We start from the raw sequence: 6,237 nt of genomic DNA, 5'->3' as shown, positions 1-6,237 counted from the left end.
AGGACTTTGGAGAAAATCCCTCCATTTTTCTCCATTTTCTGGAGAAAAATGTGGTAATATTAAACTTTCCCACCGGAATTCTAGATAGCCTTGCAAGCATTGGAGACTACCAATTTAACAGGCCAAGCCATCGATCTTGGGGCTTGTTCTCATGAAAATTATTCCTGCAGAGTCAAAGCTAAGCCTACTTATAATTATGCCTAAGAGTTACTCCAACTTCTTTTGTTGCTCAGATGTGGTCTCTCTCGAAGCCAAATCTGAAGGTAAACCCATTGCCTTCTTATGTGGGACATGACTCCCCGGAATGAGACTGGTCCTGGCATCATGGTATCAAGACAGACTTTCCTGACCAAAACGGGGAAAGAAATGAAACAAAATGAAGCTTCAGTGGCTGAGAGATTCCAAATAGAGTCGAGAGGTCATTCTGAAGGTTATTTTTATGCATTATATAGATGTTCCTTTTTAGTTTTTAGTGTAGTAGAATAGCTAGAAGGAAATACCTGAAACTGTTGAACTGTATTCCAGTAGCCTTGATTCTTGAAGATGATTGTATAATTATATAGCTTTTACAGTGTAACCATGTGATTGTGAAAACTTGTGGCTGACACTTTAACCAGTGAATGGATAGATGAGTAAAAAAATAAGGACAATAAATAAATAAATAATAGGGGGGAAAAGGGGGTATGGGATATTTTGGGTGTTCTTTTTCATTTTTATTTTTTTCTATTCTTGTATTTTTTGTGTTTAATGAAAATGTTCAAAATTGAATGTGGTGATGAATGTACAACTATTGCTTAATGCTTTGAACCATTGACTGTACACTTTGGATGATTATAGGGCATGTGACCATATCTCAATAAAATTGCATTAAAAAATATGTCCCAGTAAATAGAAACCTAGAACCAGTTGGTCACACTGGTGAAGTTAATTAAAGAAGAATTAACACCAACGCTTCTCAAATTCTTCAAGAAAAAATACAGACAAGGTTATACTTCCTAAATCCTCATTTAAGTCTAACGTTGCCCTATTATCAATGTAACACAAAGTTATCACAAGAAAAGAAAACTCCAGACCAATATCTCTTATGAATATACATTTTTCAACAAAGACTAGCAAACTGAATCCAGGAACATATTAATAGTATTATATACCTTGAACAAGTGAAATTTATCCACAAAATGCAAGGCCGATTGAACGCTTGAAAATCAAACAATGTAATACATCACATTAACAGGCAACAGAAAAAACCCAGACGATCATATCAGTTGATGCATAAAAAGCATTTTACAAAATCCAACACGCTTTCTTGATAAAAACACAAAGCGAGCTAGGAATAGAAAGGGACTTACTTTTCATGATATCAGGTATTTATGACAAACTCACAACTAACATTATATTCAATATTGAAAGACTTAAAGCTTTATCCCTAAGATTAGAAACAAGACAAAGATAGCCTCTTTAACCACTGCTTTTCAACACTGAACTGAAAGTTTTAGTCAGAACAGTTAAGCAAGAAAAAGAAATTAAAAATCCAAATTGGAAAAGAAGATGCAAAACTATCCTGATTCACCGATAACATTAGTCTCTATATAGAAAATCACAGTGAGTCCACAAAAATCTAGTAGAGCTCATTAACAAATTCAGCATATTTGCAGGGTACAATATTAACATCGAAAGAGTCAGGTGTGTTTCTACACATTAGCAATGAAAAAATCTTAATAGGATATTATGAAAAGATTTCACTTAAAATATAATCCAAAAGGAAAAAGTAGCTGGGAATCAATTTAACCAAGGAGGTGAAAGATTTGTGTACTGAAAATTACAAAATATTGCTTCAAGTAATTAAAGATGACTTAAATAAATAGACTTGTTCATGGATTGGAATGCTTAATATTGTCAAGATGACAATCCTACAGAAATGATCTACAGAATCAATGCGACCTCTATCATAATTCCAATGCCCTTTTTTTGTAAGAATGGAAAAGCATATATTAAAATTTATATGGAATTGCAAGGTGTCCCATATGGCCAAGACAATGTTGAATAAGCAGAACAAATTTGAAGACACACTTCCTAACTTCAAAGCTCTCTACAAAGTTATTATATACAAACAACAATGTGATACTGGCATAAAGATAGAGATATTCAGTAAAAAATAGAATTGAGAGTCCAGTATAAACCCATATATCTATGGCCAACTTTCTTTGACAAAGTTGTTAAGACAATTCAATAAGGAAAGAACAGTCTCTTCATCAAATGGTTCCGAGACAACTGGGAATCCATATGTAAACAAATGAAGATGGAACCCTACCTCTTAACACAAACAAAAATTAACTCAAAATGAACCTAGTGAAAGAGGTAAAACTATAAAACTCTTAGAAGAAAACATAAAGATAAATCTTCCTGACCTTGGATTTGGCAATAGTGATGAAAGGAAACACAGTTAAGATGGACTTCATGAAACTTAAAAACTTTTGTGCATCAAAGGAAATTTTCAAGAAAGTGAAAAAGACAATCTACAGAATGGGGAAAAGTTATATAAAGACCTCTCACAACACAACAGTAAAAACACAACCCAATTTAAAAATGGGCAAAGGACCTGGCTAGGCATGTCTTCAAAAAAAGATAGTAAAAACACAACCTTTCATGTGCTTATTGGCTAGTGGCCAATAAGCACATGAAAGATGCTCAGTGTCATCAGCCACTAGGGAAATGCAAGTCAAAACCAGAATGAGATACACTTCACACCAACTAGCATGATTATAAATTTTTTAAACAGGAAAATAAGTGTTTGTGACAGTGTGGATAAATTGGAACCCTCGTACATTGTTGGTGAGAATGTAAAATGATTCAGCCACCCCAGCAAACAGTTTGGCTGTTCCTCAAAAAGTTAAGCATAAAATTATCCTATGACTCAACAATTCTACTCCTATGTATATAAAATAATTGAAAATAAGTGTGCAAACAAATACCTGTACATGCATATTCATAACAGCACTATTCACAATAGCCAAAAGGTGAAAACTGTTAAAATTCTCATCATTAGATGAATGGATAAACAAATTATGCCATATTCATACAATGGAATATTTTTCAGCCATGAAAGGGAACGAAATACTGATATGTGCTACAGTATGGATGAATCTTGAAAATGTTATGCTAAGTGAAAGAAGTCAGTCACAAAGTGACACGATATATCAGTCCATTTATTTCATATCCAGAATACAGAAATTCTTAGAGACAGAAAGCAGATTAGTGCTTTTTAGGGGTTGCGGGAAAGGGTAACGGCAGTTAACTGCTTAATGGGTATATGGTTTCTTTTGGGTGGTGAAAATTTTTTGCAACTATATAGAAGTGGTGATTACACAACACTGTGAGTGTGCTGTCAATGAATTGATCACTTTAAAATTATCACAAAACATTTTATGTTATGTGACTTGCCCTTCAGTAAAAAAACAAAAAACAGTGCTGCTCTTGCCAGTTTGGGATTTGTGTGGGGAATATAGCTATTTTCCTTTAAGAAAGGTGTTATTTTTTTATTGCACTTGGTTTTATTCATGCTATTTTAAAATGAATTGATGCATAAATATTTTAATTTTCTAAGTTTTAAGTTCTAGAAATACCATTAGATATTTATAGATATGAATATCTACAGATAGATAGATATCTATAAATATCTATTGATAGATATTTATAAATATCAATAGATATGATACAGATTAAGGAAAACTTTTTTTTGAATCCTCAGTGTTTTACATCTATAAAGGGGCTCTGGGGCCAAAACATTTGAACAAGTGGTTTATGAGATGTTTTATTGTTCTCACAAACTATGTACTTTGGACTTGAAGATAAATGTAGGGAAACAAATTAAGATTGACTCATCCTCCTCTAATATTAATACTTTTTAACCTATATAATATTGTCACTATTATCCCAATCCTGTGTGTCTGAGATAACATCCGACTGAGCACACATTCAGAACATGAATTTACCGTAAGACTCCGCTCTTTCCACCATGTCTTCTATCTCTTGCGCTTGAATCCAGTCTACTTCTTGCTCTGTTTGGGCTAGCTTTTCTCCATCGACTGTCAAAAGACTGGTGCACCCTTATGTCTTAAAGTGTTTTACAATTAGCTATGCTGCTTTTGTAATCATAAAAATCAATAGACATTTTAAAAATTATATGAGATGTGCTTAAACACCCTATTAAAGGGCATATAACATGGAAGATAATACAAAAGAGTTAGTATCTTTGATATAGAAAAATATTCTTAAACTGTATGACATGTGCTATTGGTATTCAATGCACACAAAAAAACATGGATGACCATTTTATATGTCAAATGCTGCCCAAACACAATAATGAGAAAAGATTACCACAGTACAGCAATAAAGCATAATATTAAGAAACTACAGAGGTTAAAAGTAGTGTGTGATTCTAATTTTTTCAAAATACAATATATTCATGTCTGTTTATGTGTTTATTTGTATATATGTATACTAAACAAATTCAGTAATTGTGTAACGTACAAGATTAACATGCAAGAATCAGTTGTGTTTCTATACATTAACAATGAACAGTCTGAAATGGAAGTTAAGAAAACTCCATTTACCACGACATCTAAAAGAATGCAATGTCTAAGAATAAATCTAACCAAGGACGTAAAGGATTTGTACACAGAAAACTACAGACCATTACTGAAATAAATTAAAGAAAACCTAAATAAATGGAAAGATATTCTGTGCTCATGGATTAGAACACTTAATAAGGTTCAGATGTCAACAATAGCCAAAGCATTTTAGAGATTTAATGAAATCCCAATGAAAATTCCCAGAGTTTTCTTCACAAAAATGAAAAAGCTAGTTACCAAACTCATATATCCTTACTAGCTAAGACCACATTGAAAAAGAAAAACAAAGTTGGAGGACTCAAACTTCCTGATTTCAAAACTCATTACAAAGCTACAATAATAAAAAAATAGTGTGGTGCTGCCAGAGGACAGACGCATAGACCAAAAGCATAGAATTTAGAGTTCAGAAATAAACCCACGTAACTACGGCCAATTTATTTTTGTCAAGAAAATCAAGTCCACTCATTACAGGAAAGAACAATCTCTTCAACAAATGGTGCTGTGAGAACAGGCTATTAGCATATAAAAGAATGAAAGTGGACACCTACCTCATACCATGTACAAAAATGAACTGAAAATGGATCAATGACCATTAAGGAAAAACATATGGAACTATCTAAATACCTTGTATTAGGCAATAGATTCTTAGACTTTGTACTGAAAGCACAAGCAACAAAAGAAAAAATAAACTGGACTTCATCAAAATATAAAATTTTAACACATCTATGGATATTAACACTAAAGTGAAAATACAACCAACAGAATGGGAGAACATATTTGATAAACATATGTCTCAAAGGAGTTTAATACCTAGACTATATAAAGAACTCCTATAACTGAACAACAAAGAGACAACCCAAATAATAAATGAGCATTGAACCTGAATAGACATTACTCCAAAGTAGATATACAATTGGCCAATAAGCACATGAGAAGATGTTCATCATTAGTCATTAGGGAAATGCAAATCGAAACCACAATGAAATACCACCTCATGCTCACTAAAATATTTATTACTAAAAAAAGACAATAGTAAAAAAAAGACAATAGTAAGTACTGACAAGGATGCGGAGAAATAGGAACATTGTACATTCTTGTGGGAATGTAAATTGGTGTGGATGTTGTCAAAAACAGTTTGGTGGCTCTTCAAAAAATTAAACATAGAACAACCATATGTTCCAGTGCTTTCACTTTTATGTATATACCAAAAAGAATCAAAAGCAGTGACTCAGATATTTGTACACCAACACTCATAGCAGTGTTAGTCACAATAGTAAGAAGTGAAAGCATTCCATTTATACTTCAGCAGATGAATGGGCAACTACATCCATGCATGCACAGTCCATTCCCTCAAGGGAACCAGGGAGCTTGGGGTGTCTTAGTTGAGTCAGATATTGGGATTGCCCACTAATGCACTAATATTGCCTCTATTCCTCACAATATGGGTGAGAAGTGCACAGTGGGGTCTCGGCTCTCTAGGTAAGAAGACTGAGGCTTAAAAGAAGTACAGAGTCACTACATGGAAGAACAAGGTTGGACTTATTTTTTACACAGTGGGAATTCCCCCATTAGTGCATACTTATAAGAAATTCATACTCCAACATAT

The sequence above is a fragment of the Tamandua tetradactyla genome, chromosome X, assembly GCF_023851605.1.
Source record: "Tamandua tetradactyla isolate mTamTet1 chromosome X, mTamTet1.pri, whole genome shotgun sequence".
Lineage (NCBI taxonomy): Eukaryota > Metazoa > Chordata > Mammalia > Pilosa > Myrmecophagidae > Tamandua > Tamandua tetradactyla.
Note: the sequence above shows the minus strand (reverse complement) of the source record.